General features: G+C 41.6%; 1 protein-coding gene across 1 annotated transcript in view; it reads left to right on the forward strand.

Annotated features, from left to right (window-relative positions):
• The first annotated feature begins 296 nt into the window (after positions 1-296).
• The window catches only part of CORO6 (coronin 6), a 71,116-nt gene continuing 54,488 nt past the window's right edge, over positions 297-16,924 (forward strand). The window contains exon 1 of the mRNA XM_075263771.1: positions 297-586. The gene's annotated coding sequence lies outside the window, so the exon portion shown is untranslated. The remainder of the gene's footprint in view (positions 587-16,924) is intronic.

A 16,924-nucleotide genomic window follows, 5' to 3' on the forward strand; every position in this document is an offset into this window, starting at 1 on the left:
TTAGTCCTGAAATAAATTGAAAACCCATAACGCATTGATAAACAAGCATGTTAAATGTTCCCCCTCCCTCCTTCATAGTACGGGGTGTGAGGACCCATCTTCCAGAGAATCTATGGCATTTCATGCTGATGTATAGGACGCCACAAAGTTTTATGAGTCTGCAGTGTGGCAGAGCATGGGCTGGTACAGCATGAAGTCACAGCAGCTATGCCAGTGCTATCTTATCTGTAGCATGTGTTAGGCTTGTAAAGAAATATTTGAAGGGACAATACAGCCAGTCATAGAGGAAGAGGCACTACTCCTCCCTTTGTTGTACATTTCCCCTCCTCACCCCATCATTCTGCCTTTCAGCTGTTGGGTGTTGAGTTATTTTGCCTGAATGTTGATCGCAGCAGCTGTTACTGCAGCAGAAGCCTCCTGCAACGCACACACACCAGTGAGGAGGACTGGGAGTAGGCAGCTCAGCACTGGACACAAGGAGTGCATGCCTAGCAGTGCCCAGAGCCACACACAGGCGACACCAGCTCATAAAGGACATACCACCACTTATATACTAGGTGCCTTATCATCAGCCTCTGAGATCAAGGTAAGATACATGTCATTTACTTAGTGCCAGGCTACGCTGTGCCATCCTGCCGTCAGGGCAGTGCAGAAATGTCATAATGTGTGGCGTCAGGCTGTGTCGTAGGAGTCTCACCGCTATCATCAATTCATCTTTTCGTCCTAAACTCTTTTTCCATGTACAATGATCAGTTTTTGCTGAGTTTTTTCTGCCTCATTGGTCATAGGACCTGAAAGGGAATGCTTATTGCTATATTTGGAAAGTGACCTCTTCTCTGCAGCAAGCAGTCAGTCGCCTTCTTTAGCTGCTGCAACGTTCTTCACTACAAAATCTTATTTCCTTGCATTAAAGGCATATGGACCTGAATCTTTATATTTAGGTTTTATTTAACTGTAGGAATAGATATTTGTTTCACTCTGTAAAGTTTGCGCCCCGACCCGTTACTTTGATATAACTATTACTCTAACAAATACAATATTACTCCTTTCCTTCGGGTAAAAAGACCTATAAAAAATGACTATACGGTCTGCCTCTATAGGGTGACTGTCACACTTTGGAAGCAGCCATCTTGTCCTATCAATGACACATGTAGTGTGGTGGGGGCTGGTTGGAAATATAAGTAATTCCATTTCCTGACGTGCACAATGCTGACAGGGATTTGATCTGATTTGTGCAGGTCCGCCGTCTATAGGAAATTCATCCTTGGCGTGGGGATCTGCACTGTAATCCGGCTGAGTGCACAGTTTCAAGAAATTATAGACTGCAATAAAGTGAAGGTAGTAAAACTGTTAGCGTGAAGGATCTGTATAAATTACAGAAAAATGACAAGAGTGAAGTTTTCAAGGGCCACAAATGCTCAAGGATCTTTCTAGGGGCCAACGATGACCCTTTTGTAGCTTATATTGTAGGATTAAAGTGCCCACAATAATCTGCTCATTCTGCTCAAGTTGTAGGTTTACTATGTTGGCACGTCAGTCCGGTCTGAAGGCTGGTACATGGCCGCACTGCTGTCACACAGGTTCTCCCATTGTTTTTTATCACATTTTGTTTCAGCCGAAAGACCACAGTGACCATTGTAAATGTACTAATCCAGGGGTATAAACATGGCCATGAGACCCCATAGCAAAACATGTGGTGTGGGCCCGATCCGCCATGACCACCATCTGCAGGTAGTAAATATTAAAAGTGTCTCATCCATATATAGGGAGAATGCACATAGTAATGTTGCAGTACAGGGTTAATACACACAGTGATGTCATATAATAGAAATAATGTCCTCAATGATGTCACAGTACAGGCATAAGGGACACAGTGATGTCATAGTAGAAGGATAGCATATCATGTGATGCCATAGTATAGACATAAGCAAACAGGGATGTCATATAACAAGGATAATGCACATAGTGATGTCACAGCACATCTATAGATCAGGAATAATGTAGTCAGTGACATCACAGTCATAAGGCACACAGTTATGGTATAGTACAAGAACAGTGTATACAGTGATGTCACATAACAGCAACAATGTACACAGTGATGTCATAGCATATAGATAACCTGCACAAAAACAGTTGCCAAGTACCTGTGACCCACAAAAAAGGTACATACGATGTCATAGTACACGGACAGTGAAGCAATGTAAAAGCAGGGGAATAATGCAAATTCTAATGCTGCAGATAAGGGTCCTTATCTTACATTTTCCTTCCCCCCTTCCATAGTCATTGCTAACTGCACCTTATGAGTAGAAATAGGCTCACTTAATTGTCAGTACCCCGGTAATGTCACTGCATGGAGTTTGCCTTTTTAACAGACAATAAATAAGGGAACCACAAGGGGTACAAAGTTTGCTCAAGACTGGTGGGAGGCTGTTATAGTTCAGACCACAGATGATTTAACATATTGCTTTGTGGTATGTGCCCACCTGAGTTCCCTTCTTTCCCACCACTCCCCTCTTCTTCCTCCCTAGCTATACTTGACTTTCCCCCCCTCTTTGCCTCTCGCACTACAATGCTCCTCCGCAACTGTCTGGAACACTCTTTGTTCCCCCCTTAGTAGAGGGCATTCACACTTGCGCCTGTGTCCGCCCGCTCTGTCTCCAGTTTTAAAACGGAGACCCGGCGGGTGGACACAGGCACAAGTGTGAACACCCCCTTATGCTGTTTTAGGCACTATATGCAACCATTTACTGGCACATATGTGATCTGATCATACATTTGCCTGTGAAACCAACTTATGTCTTGTGCACTATTTTATTGGCGCCTTGTATGGTGATGTTTTCACTTTCACTTTCATTTGTCATTTATTTTTCATTCTGAAAATTCAATAAAAATGTATCCTGCATATATTTTTGGGATGTTCCAAATATGATGTATACGCAGGTCGGGGGATGCAGCCTGCTTGCTTATTGCACATCTTGTTACAAACAACTTTTATGGGACTTTTTTCTGCTGCAGAAATAGATAGTTTATTGGTATTGTTCGATAGTTTATTGGTATTGTTCGTTCCATCAGTCAATGAAAATTCCCAACGATATAAGAAAATAGAAGCAAAAGAGAAAAATGACTGAAGCAGGTTGATGCAGTAAGTCCCTAAGTCCTTATCATAAAGGGCATATGTCACCAGAACCCAGCATATCAACACAGAGTGTTCTCATTGCTCCAAAGAGGTAACCAGCAACACCCTTGGTGCTCCAAACAGCTCATTTGCATATTGACAAAACAGTGATATTTCAGCAACAGAGGCACCAACTCACAAGGTGAAAATGCTGTATAATTCAGGTGTCCCTAACCTATTTGCCTGTGGGGCTGGCTTGATGTGCTGAGTTGTCACAGACTCCCTTTAAAACAGTGTTACTCCTGACCCTCTGCTGTTTAGGAATTTCTGCTTTATATAGGATTTGCAGTACGGCCCCTAGCATTTCACTGGTCTGGATTTGCATTGTATTGGATGGAAGCTATGACACCCTTTTCATTCCTGGGATTGATGGGGGTCCCAGCAGTTGGACCCCTGTTGGTCAGATGTTGCTAGCATATTGTATGGAATTAATATATATGAATTAACATATTTCTATTTGACATAAGCCTTCTGGGATTACAATAAGGATGACCCATCTATAGATCACACTCAAAAGTCCCACAGATCAGCTGATCAATGTGGAGTGTCGCTTCCACTTTACAGTCCATACAACATCACCTTCATTGGTTACATGGCCAGTTTGCAGTCTAGTCCCATTCAAGTGAATAGAGCCCAGGTGCCATACCCAACACAGCCATTATACAATGTACAGCAGTCAATACCCAATGCTACGGTCTCTACAAACAGCAGATCAGTAGGGGAGCTGGGGTCAGACCCCCACTGTATAGTTATTGGTGTACTCGGTCGAATACCACACGGTAAACGTAGTAAAAATTTGATGCCCCTCCCACCTTCCCTGGCGCTTTTTTACACCAATAATCATGCAGGGGAGAAATTCGATGGAATACTACTCGCTCATCTCCAACCCCCACCAATCTAATATCCTAAGGATAGGTCATGGATGGGTCCTGGAAAAACCCTTCAATAACATTCCAATTGAATCACCATTGTACTGAAAGCTTTGTATGGAATGTGATCTATAAACTCTGATTCCGAATGGCGATGCTTTCCTATAGATTTTAGCCCTAGTCTGCTAGAACACGTCCAACCTGTGCTGGATGGATTGTGTGGCGTTCACTACTTACTTCCAGGTGTCATCAGATGTCATAATATTATGGTCTGGACTTACTAAGTGATCCATGGACACAGAGGAGCCCAGTATAAAGCACTTTACATGTAATTTTAGACCTAGTTAATGGGCCATGGGAACATATGTCACTCCATGTTGCTAAATGTGGTGTGCTGATCTATCTGACAAACACAGGCAGATACTGAGATAATCTTTACATTGCTATTAGTTTTTTACGTATTTATATTGAATGTGGATAATGAAGTTGTTTCTAGCTGTTCACGGGCAAATGACTAGAGAACGATTATTAACTGTGAAGCTGCCATGGCCAAATCTGATCAATATACTGGGGCATGGTGGGCAGGAATAATAGTTACTTCTAGAAGCTTTGTGAGTATTCCCAACCAAGTAGTGTTATTGTTGCGTTCCGAGTATGGATACTATACATATATTATAGCCTATCTAAGGGCACATCTATCACATATCATTCATATAAACGGTCCTCTATACCAGATATTCACTTGTGATAACATGTAGGATCTGTAATAACAATTTTCTCTGTTTTTCCAGTTGTGTAAGTGAAAAGAATCTTGATAAAAAATTAGAAAATTAATCTTTTTGAAAACGGCTCTTTTTGAGCTATAACATTTCATTTAGGGAAAATTGGCGCCCATTTTTTTAAAATATCTTCTAAGTGTAATAGAAGCATGGCATTTATCAGTGTTTTTACCCAAGCACCCTGGTACGCAGAGAAATTGCATCAAAGTACCCCCAAGGCTGTGACTGTATCCTGTACTGTGGCTATTAAATACCCTGACATGTAAAGAACTGATGTGCCTCTAGGGGCAGTGTTACCCATCATGCAACACAAGCAATTGGATGGGGTCCCAGAGATCAGAGGGGCCCCCTGCTGATAATATAGTGATCAGCAATTGTTATATTTATTTTTAATTATCCTATTGGTAATGCCCGATATTAATTACAAATCACATCTCCTTGCGCCTCCCCTTAGCCCAATGTGCCCCTGTACATGACATTTTGGCACGGTCATTGTCAGGGAATAGTGTGCAGCAGCGTTTGAAGCCATTTCATACTGGTGCTGGGGATCACTATGGGGGTATTATGTGTTGTATATGGAAGCACTAAGGGGGCAGTATAAGGGAGTCCCCCAGACATTTGCTTAGAAATGCCAAATCCACCCTGTATGCATATTCTATTTATCTAATAAATGAATGTTAGCTGTCATCTCCAGCTATTTTAATACAGTCCGGTTGCATTGATTTTATGGAGATGCTCCACCTCACAGCATCTTGCATGATACATAAATATGCAGAGCAATCTCAGATTCCTTGACTTCTCAGCACCAGAAGCAGATCACTCCATAAACTGTGCAGTGGCAACGTCACATTACTGCAGCTCAGCTGGCATCTTCAGATCAGTATAGCCACTATACAGTGTAAAGAGCCATTTGCTTCCAATTCCATGTACTGTACAGCTGATCGGCGTGGGTGCTAGGTTTCAGACCTCCACAGATCTGATATTGATGACCTATCCTAAGGATAACCCCTTTAAGATTCCAATGTGCTGCATTTGGCATGAAACTCTTCAGTCAATCCTATAGGGCTGAGCTCACACTCTATTTACTGTTCTGCCCTACAGAAAAATGGAATTCATGAGTCACATGATAGACTCTCACAATATCCGAATGACACCATTGATTTGTAATAAGATCCAGTGGGTTCCATCATGGTGTCCATCAGGTTTCATCAAATGTGACAGAATCTGCAGCAGAGGATCCGACAAAGCCCATGAAGATGTGAACAGAGCTTACACGTCGCAATAGAACATTATGACAAAGCATTACTGACAAAATGATCCCGGCATTAGAATGTCTGTATCTTAATAGCTTTGAAGGTAATGTTAGGCCGTGTTTACAATGAAGCCATGACAACTATGAATCCCAACAGAGGCCACTGACGTTGATGGATCTGTCTGCGTTCTGTCAGGGATCTGGTATTTTTGACAGCAAAACCAGTGCTGCAGACAACTATGGTCACACTTCCAAAAATACAGGAAGGGGCAACAGAAATGGGAACAGAGTCTAATATTCTAATTTAATTTGTTACATAGTTTTTCATTGTTAGGAACCCAGTGGAGAGATTTACTACGTAAAATGCAACAGAATTCTGCTGTAATATTTGCCAAAAAAATGGAGTATTGGTGACATTTTATAGACAGTTTTACGGATTGCATGAAAAGAGGTGTAGCTTTGTCGAAAAGGGCGCAGCCTTGTGGAAAGTGAGTGTGCCCTAAATTGTGACACTGACCAGGTTTTAATATGAGATAAAATAAGATAATCCTTTAATAGTCTCACCATGGAGAAATTTACTAACAGTTGCAAAAGTGCAAACTTAACCAGGCCGTCTGAAAGAACCTGATTTATCATAACGGCTGATGCTGGTTGTTAAATCTGGCGTATCTAAATTTATACCACCTTTTCTTAAGACTTAGGGTTGGTTCACACTAGCGCTTGTACTGTGTCCGGAAGGAGTCCGCATGGAGACCCCCTGGATGGAATACAAGCACAATTGGAAGCAATGTGCTGTCAAAGCACACAGACCCCATAGACAAATGATTCACACAAATGATTCGTGCGGGCAGTGCGCGGCAAGCATGCAGAGCCCATTATAGTCGCTTGCAATTGCGATTGTATTCCGTCTGGGGGTGTCCATGCGGACTCCTTCCAGACAGAATATAAGTGCTAGTGTGGACCAACCCTAAGGCAGCTTTTCCCGCATTGTTTTTTTTCCCCCACAACGCTTTTCACAGAAAGTCTGACTTTCTGCTTCCATTATACCTATAGGGAAACCATCAGCATTTCCGTAGATATAATTGACATGCTGAGATTTCCAAAACGTAAAGAAAAACCCGAAATACATAAACGGAAAGTCTACAGATCCTACAGGCACATGTACATGCTCGTATTGCAGCCTCCTATGTGTTAGTCAATGTCAGTGGAGAATTCTTCCCTCCCAGATTTAGAACATGTGCTCATTCCTGAAGCTTGTGTGGCTGAATTTGGTGTGAAGCTTTGGCCAGGGACCAGTTTTATCTGCCCTTTGGAAATCAAATGCTATTACTACGTCTCTATAACTCTTAAGTAAGTTACGTAATATCCAGCGAGTTGTAAGAATCATTCCATAATGACAGTCCACAACAACGCCCCTTGAGGATGGAGGACATGACAATTGTACAATTTATATCCGTCATTCAACTCCAAATCCCTGAACCACAAACATGCAACCAACTTAGAAGTGTAGATAAAGGCAACTAGAGCGGAGCTATTTCTGTATGCATCTATACACACATTTCCAGGTCCTCTAGGCGCACATATAGAAGGGAATAGAGATTAGTCACTGCACAGGATTTAATAATAATGGTGTAATATCTCACAGAATTACCATATCTGTCTGATTAATATTTCAATACCCTGTCCTACAGGATGAAAGCAGCTTCAGAGAGTCTGTAATGGCTCCAAATTACTAGAGGTTGGCCGCAGACTATACAGAGCCAAATCTTTAGTTACTTATAATCCTTAATAATAGAAAAGGCAATGACTGAATGAATATTGTAACTTATACAAGAATTGCTCTTTGGTCATAGAACTTTTATAGTTTTTATTCCTTACCCATCCTGGTTGTCGTTTCCTTCTGGGCTGAGCATCTTCAGAGACTTGTTCTTCTACTGCAGGACATTTCCTTCAAGAACCAAAAGGGTTTTAAAATCTCAGACATATACTACATGTACACACGAACTTCTTCTATAGGAGGTTCCCTTACTTATCCCCCATTACCCCAGATAACACAGCAAAGCTGATACATTCATAGACTCACTGTACAGTATGGTGGCCATGCACATGCAGGGTTGGACTGGGGTGCCTAGGGTGGGCCCACCAGTAAAATTCATTCTTTGGGCTTACTATACAGATACATGCACATATTATCTGACACTCTGATTGGTTCTATCATGGGGCCTGGCTCAGCTCAGGAAGCAGTAAGATGCTGAAAAGTGATTGGTAATTGGGGTCCCTGCAGTGTGATGGAGAAGGCAGAGTCTATAGAGGAAGGATACTGGTTGGCCTGACTATGCACTTATAGATGTCAAGTCACACACTGATATTGGGTACTTTGTTATATAATCTACCCAGTTTATTATATGGCTGTATAGGTTGCTTGAGACACTGAACATTGCGTATCTGTATGTACTGTAATACCAGTGGCGTAACTACCGCCATAGCAGCAGAGGCAGCTGCCACAGGGGCCCAGTGACAGACTCTACCGCTGCTATCATTATACTCGGGGGTCTTTTCGGACCCCTGAGTATAATGATCAGCAGCCCGGGAGAGGTAAGAAACATAAAAAACACTGTTACTTACCTCTCCACGATCCAGGCAGGCTTCGGCCTAGTCGTCTGATGTCTCATGACCCCGGATTGCGTCCCGGGTCATATGACGTCTGACGTCATTGAAGATGGACTGCTTCAGAGGCCGTCAGCGTAGGAGCCGGGAGATGGGTGAGTAACAGAGGTTTTTTTATGTTTTTCTTATGTTATACGCCCGTAACGACCCATTGAAATGAATGGGATCTGTTTTGAGCGCGCACATTCTGACACATGTATACGTGCCAGAACGCGCACCCGTAAACCCTAAAATGTTATTGAAGTCAATGGGAGTCTTATTTTTACACGTGTACACGCACGTTTACTCCATGTGAATGGACCCTAACTGTAGTGCCCTGGCCAATCCGCGACCTCAGTAGCCTAAGGAAAGGAAGTGGCATGTCACCTTTGACATCCGTGAGTGACATCCTGTGTCCTTTCCTTAGGCCTCAGCGGTCACGTGCGGTGGGAAATTCTGCTAAAAAATACCCACGGCGCCATGGGCACCGGACATCAGCCTGGGACACAGGAATACCGGGACAGGTGAGATTTTTTTATTTTTCATCATCCCAAGTCTCCTGCTGCAATATTAAAATTCATGGACACCTCCTTTAATGACTATTTTTGAGAAACGGTTCATATGAGCTGTTACTAAGGTTATAAAAATGCCCATTGTCCCCAATAGTATATATTATAAGGTTTTATATTCACCCTCGCATTCTGTAACCTTTGCATGACTATTTTGGAACTTACAACTTCCAGGAAGTTCTATTTCCCTAAAGTCTGACGGCAGCTCAGCACTCTAGAAAGCTATTAATCACACATAGTGCTGGTCCAGCAGATGTCAGAGTAAAGCCATTTCACCCTATGTTCACACCATGTACAGTAGCACACCTTCCAGGCACGGTTGCATTAGACCAGAATATCCTTCTTAGGGTCTGTTAACATAGAAGCAAACAACACAATATACAATATAACTGGCCTGTATGAATACACACATAGGTATGTTCACATGTAACATATTTGTTGCAGAATTTTCAGAATCTGTTTCATTCATCTGAATAAGGGTCTGTTCACACAGAGTTTTTTGGAGCGGATTTTGACGTTGCCGGCCGTACCTTGCCATGGATTCCGTGTCTGACTCATTCTTTGGGCCTAATCCGTAGCGGAATGCCGCAAATCATTAATATAGGTGAAAATAGGAAACTTTGTATATTTTTCCTCCACTTATTTCCCAACACCCTGCCCTTGTAGAGACTGCTGTCTCCGTATTCACTGATCAGAACAGTACATGGAAGTCCATACACAAAGAGCTCAGTTTACAGCTCTAATCTGCTGAAGACTGGAAAGGGAACGTGGGAGAAGGAGAAAGAAATACTGCGGTACACAGAGGGCAGAGAGGCACAAAACACTGCTGCAGCATCTAGTGAAGGTTTTATCTCAACACAGAGTTGGATAATATTACACTTGATTATCCAGCTTTATCATGAGATAACACCCTCACCAGAAGCTGCTCCCTCTCATTGTCTATTTCTGTCGTGTATTTCTGTAAAATAAGCTACCGGTATCTAAGCACAGATTTGATCAGGAAATTTACCCTGGGAGGATTAATTATCCTTTCTACATTAGTTTTCTGGAGTAGATGAGTGACAATGTGGTGCATTTTTGACAAAAGACCTTTTCTTGTTCTTATGATGCAATGTATCTCCAATTCTGCATCTCGCTCGCCACTTTCCATGGATGTGGGTGGAACAGTGCATAGATAAGCCTCTGCCCAGCATATTAAGTATAAACCATGCTAGAGCTTCTTAAAAAAACAAGTGTGCCTTGCACCTGTCCAGGCTTTTATTAAGGTGGCGTACAAAATGCCAGTCTTAATAAATCTGCTCTTTAAAATCACTGCTATAGTTTGTAGAGCCAGTGACCAGTCTGAGTCATAGCATGTAAGCATTACTAGGAGCTGTACTACCCTGGTAAGGCTGATCGTTGGGGTCCCGGGTGTTGGACCTCCACGGATATAATATTGATGACCCATCTTAAGGATAGGCCATCAATATTAGAACCTGAATAACCCCTTTAAGGTATAATGTAAAGCGACAACCATGCGGATGCACAAGAATGATATCCATCCTTCAGAATATAATACATAATCTTTGGTTATTTAATTGGATCTTTCGTCCAACTGGCCAACTGACTGATGCGAGGTTCACAGTAGTGTTGGAGTTACTGTTCTTCGGGGCATTTAACCGTGGAAACCAGGGACCCCATAGACTATAATGGGCTCTGATGGGCTTCCGCCCAAAAATGCAGAGAGAAAAGTCCTGCTTGCATTTTTCAAGCGTAATGGAGGACGGAATCCCTGATGGTCACCCAACGCAGATGTGTCCGCAGCCTAAGAGAAGTGAACAAAAAATGCATTGCTGTTTTTGTGCCTTGCTTGTTTCGCTAGTATTTACTAGACTACTAGTGTTTTGAGGTAAAAGCTGTTGCAAAAAAATTACATAAGAACAGACTTATTGCAGCATGGGCACCATTTGATACATAACCTTCCTATATACAGTATGTAAAACTTCTGAACCTTGATTTATTGCAGTAGTTTAGGAGCATTGCCCAGGAAAATACAATTGTTGTAACTTATAATATTATACCAAGCTCCAAAATGTATTGCCCTTGTCGACATAACCTTTCCTTTTCTTCCAGGCTCTAAGCTTCTAAGTGCATAAGACAGGTATCTTAGGAAATGACAAGTTGTCAGCATGAGCATCAGGTATCATCGTACTTGACAGCTTAATCCTTCCATGATATTAATAAGTTACATTGATAAGACTGCCAGACAATATTAAGGTTTAGTCAAGTGCTTGCACAAAATTGTATTGGTTAACAAAATATGAAAGTTTTCCACCAATGGAAATCTGAAATTATTAGGCTATTGGTCAGCAACACTATCCATGGAACAGCATGTATGTAAATGAAGCAATTTTTGTTCATCAATAGGACCTGACACTGCAACCGAAGTGGCTATTTAGTATCTAATTGTATTTTCCATAAATTAACAATTCTAGATCTTCTTTCTTTAGAACTGTCTTGCGCCGTTCTCTGTTATTTCTCCTAGAAAACTATGACTAAATTGACAATTGGGTGTTCCCATCTGCCTTGTCAGTGTAGCTATGTCCTTGCATTGTCTGATACGGTCAGCTCTGATTGGACAGAATCAGCATTGGTACACACCCACAACTGGACACGCCCAGTTGTCAATTTAGTAGGAATGGCAGAGGAATGACACAATATAGAGATCTAAAAAGATATTCTGTACAATTGTTATTTTTAGGGAACACAAGTACGGTATTTACTAGAACAAGCAGGTCATTATAGTGACAGGTCCTCTTTAAAGACCTGCTTACCTAAGACCCCATGCACATGATCTAGTGTGCCTCCAATGTGGGGCTGAGTTTGCACTCAGAGTGACATCTGAGTACACTCCATGATGCCCTCACCTCTATAGGGGCTTTCAATCCACTCAGCTCTGGAAACAAATGGATCAGAAGCCAGCATTGAGGTGAGTATATTACACATTGCACTTGGATGTCACTCTCAGTGCATTCCCCTGCAAACTCAGCCCCACATCAGAAGCAAATTAAGTCATGGGGCCTAAGTAAGGATTCCTTTGTTTGCCCTCATACATTACCTAAAGATGAAAGATATGTTCATAGTACCCCTACTACCGAAGTGTTGACAAGTTGGATACTCTTATTACTGTGGGCATCTTGTTGCAGAGGAAATTACATTAATATTGCCACTAAACCTCCTTAGGACTGAGTGACAAGGCCAAGAGTGACTTGAAAAGGAATGGAAAATGGAGGGGAAGCACTTATACTTCCTCCTTCTTCTGAATCCATTTTTGGCTCTGGCTAAAAGCACTAGGAACACTTTGAAAGGGTCATGAGTGCTGCAGCTGATGGGAGGGGTCCTAGGTGTCGGACCACCCGTCTGATAAGTATGACTTATGCTAAGCATAGGCCATGAATATTTTAGTTTAAAAAATCCCTGTAAATGGAGAAATTCATGTAATAAAGGGAATGTTCTGGACATGGCTTAATATAATACATTAAAAGGATATTCCTGTATGGGACACTGCCCTATAGATGTGCTATAGATGTCTCATACATGTCTGCTCAGCAGCACTATGGCTGCTTTATCTATTGGGATGAGGGTGGGGATGGGTGTAGGTCCCAGAGGTTGGACCCATATGTATCTGAAATGGATATGCCATAAAATTCTGAGATGGGATTATTCCTTAGGGTCCCTTCACACGGCGTAAGCCGGCTTTACGAGCGCTCCCATTGAAGTGAATGGGAAGTGTTTAGAAGCGCTCGCGTGTATGGCTCGGAATGAGCCGAGCGCTTACGCCATGTGAAGGGGCCCTTAGAGGTTGTCCCGCCCGTGCAATTTTATATTATAGTTTATATTGCTATAAACAGAGACATAGCTAGGGGTTTGGCACAGGGGGGCAAACATATCCAAGTGGGCCCTCTACCGGGTATACTGATATTATCACTGTACGCTGCCTATGTAGGCACACACTCTCCCTGATGTGTACGATTAGCCCCTGACCCCAGTGACTGTATAGTGATATACTGGCTGTACACAAGGCTCTGCATACAGTTTAAGTAAATACAGTACATGGAAATGTGGTGACTTACAGGTGACGTCTCTGACTGAGCGTTCATATTTCTCGTCTCCTCCATCTGGACCGCCATGACTACTTCTTCCAGCCGCAGCTTGTCTCTGTAAAGTTTGCAGCACAGACATCTTTGGCTCCTCACTTTCCAGACACCTGACCCACATTTTACTTGCCTATACAGAGTCCCCATCCTGCTGCTATCCCCAATTATAAAATACATTATATAACAACAAATGATACCCCCCCAAATGTGTCTTAAATTAACAATGCCCCTTTGTGCCCTTGTGGGATTGTTCAGGATTAGAAATATTAATGCAGGCAGCCGGACAGAGTTATAAATAAAAATACACAATGAGCCTTACCTGCATCCCCCCCTCTGTCCCTGCCCTGGGCCTTCCATCACCTTCACTGTACTAATGGTATACGGTGCGGATGCAGCACTGATGTCAAGTTGACAGGAGCGCTGCTGCCGATCAATGCTCTCTACAGTACAGCAGTATATAGTGCTGGACTGCCGTGGCTCTGCTGTTGTGACATCTTTCTGCAGCCGCTCTGCATACAAGCAAAGATGACAGACAGCTCAGTGCAGGTACAGGGGAGATTGCACATTATAATGCTCGCCTGCTTTAAAATTTATGATGTACAACCCTTTAAATTAATAATGCCCCCTGTGTCCTCCCTAATTATACTCCTATATGCCCCCTTAAATCACTAATACCCTATGTCCCACTGAATAATACCCCTGTATTTCTGCTTAAAGGGGTTGTCCAGACAAAAAATGGACAATCCTTTTAACGTTTAAGTCAGCCATAGGCATTGAAAAAAAAAATTGGTTAAAATTCATACTCTCCAAAGTCCCCAATGCTCTGGTGTCCCCCTGGTACATTCCAGCTTTTTCAATGAAATGGAAAGACGGCGCTCTCAGGTTACAACAGGATTTTATTGAATAAGACAATGATGCACAACGCTAAAAAATGGCTGCGTTTCCGGCACACCTGCCCTTTCTCAAGTGCGTAACTAATTAGAAAATAGATAAAACTAGTATTCACTTCAACGTTTTTTTGGCCAGAGAAGCACTTAGGCCTAAGTTAAAATATACAATGAATTCAAAAAATAATAATACATTATTTTATAAAACAATAGTAAAACAAATCTCATATACCAACCTTATCATTTAAAATACATATTATATTATTTTGATACATTCTACAGTGCAATCAATAAATAAAACCTCAAATTTCCTTTAAACATTACTGTAATAAATCTCATCAGTCATTCAAATATAAATAGTCACAAATCTATATAAACATAATAACAAGTAAATGTGCCAAATCATCTCAATCTCATGATAGAAAGCCCTTGCATATCAGACGCTGATCGTTAGCATGTATCATTGTGTTGTTATTTATATCAATGTGGCTTCCAATAATCCCCAGTTTACAACTACAGCAAAAAAGGGGGAGCATAGAGAGTCTTACCTTGACACAAAGCTCGGTCAGTCCGGAAGATGTATACAAATTGTATGCCGTGTGCTCCTAGGTTTAAATATAGTGGAACTCGTTTGGTTCCCTACATTCCTTGGAGTGTTTCCGGATGGTGCGATCCAGGTTGGAGCGCATATATGTCCGCGCAAAGTATTGAAACTACACAGCAATGTGCTCCAAGTTGAAGCGCATACGTGACTCACGCGTGCGTGATATATTTAGCATTACGAAGCGCATAGCTAAGTGCTCATATGTGATATGCGTGGTATGATTACCATTACGGAGCACGTGACTGAGTGCTCATACATAATTCGCGCATGAGTGGTGTATTTAACATCGCGGGACACATGACTAAGTGCTCATATGGTAAATAAAAGGTATTGATGTTTTTTCAAATTTCTCCCTAATATTACAAATGAATTGGAGCAACTCATAATGAAAACAATTGTTCCAAAAAGCAACAGATATAGTAAAAAAAAAAATATATATATATATATATATATACATACATACATATAAACACATATATACACATACACACATATATACATATATATATATATACATACATACATATACATATATATATACATACATACACATACATACATACATACATACATACACATGCTACAGACTGGGACTTATACATTTTCAGCACATATATAATGATTAAACAATGTAGACCTTATTACTACGTGATTATATTTGGGTAAGAAGTATTGATGGTCTTTAGAAGTGCAAAAGTAAAAAAGAGCTAAACCTCCAACTATATTTTTGAATACATATTTGGGATAGGAGTAGATAAACTCTTTGGGTATTTGGATGGAAAAATACATTAAATACCTAAAATCAAACACCTAGGGGACAAAAAGTAAGATATAGAGTTAGATTAAAGATTGGATTACATCCATTTATTTATTAATGTCTTCTGAAGCTATATTAAGACCAAAAGGATGTAATGTATTAAACTTAAATAACCAAAACATTTCTCTCTTATTTAATGTACCATGCCCATCTGTAATTCCAGGAGGGATCCAATCGATGGGTGTTACAGTGAAACCACTAAAGCTTTTGTTATGATGTTCAGCTGCGTGTCGTGAAACGCTATGTTTAGTATATCCGTTTAGAACATTCGAGCGATGTTTATTGAGACGTTCACTCAATTGTCGAGTAGTTCTACCAATATACTGGAGGCCACAAGGGCATTCCAGTAAATAAATAACAAAGGTATTGTTTTATAAATTATGTATTATTATTTTTTGAATTCATTGTATATTTTAACTTAGGCCTAAGTGCTTCTCTGGCCAAAAAAATGTTGAAGTGAATACTTGTTTTATCTATTTTCTAATTAGTTACGCACTTGAGAAAGGGCAGGTGTGCCCGAAACGCTGCGATTTTTTAGCGTTGTGCATCATTGTCTTATTCAATAAAATCCTGTTGTGACCTGAGAGCGCCGTCTTTCCATTTCATTGAAAACGCTATCTTCCCCGGCCTTGGCCGGTGTCCATCAGACGTGCTGCCTCCTCCACCTGACGGTAAACCCCAAACGTAGTTGTGAGCGATTGTCACAACCTCATCAGGTGAGAGGCCATTTGGTCCTTTTAAATCTTCTGGTTATTTCCACCAAAATTTATCAGACATTCTACACTATATAGTGTGCTCGGTGTCTCTTTTGTTTTTTACCCGGTACATTCCAGTCCTTCTGCTGAGCGGGTCTATTCTGGAGTTCTGCTTAAGCTGCTGATTAACCTCAGCGGTCATGTGACCGCTGAGGCCAATCAGCTGAAAGCATGCAATGTCACATCAGAGGTATACTTCAGAAGACTGCTGATTGGCCTCAGTGGTCATGTGACCGCTACGGACAATCAGCGGCTTCAACGCAACCCCTGACAAGAACCAGGAGAAGCCGCCGGCGCAGAAGAGCCAAGAAGCGTGGGAGGACACTGGAACATCAGGGACAGGTGAGTAGGCTTTACTTTTACACTGCTCCCTGCTTATTTAAAAGTTAAAGGGGATGTCCAATTTTGCCTGGGCAACCCCTTTAAATCAATAAT

Source organism: Leptodactylus fuscus, chromosome 2 (genome assembly GCF_031893055.1).
Source record: "Leptodactylus fuscus isolate aLepFus1 chromosome 2, aLepFus1.hap2, whole genome shotgun sequence".
Lineage (NCBI taxonomy): Eukaryota > Metazoa > Chordata > Amphibia > Anura > Leptodactylidae > Leptodactylus > Leptodactylus fuscus.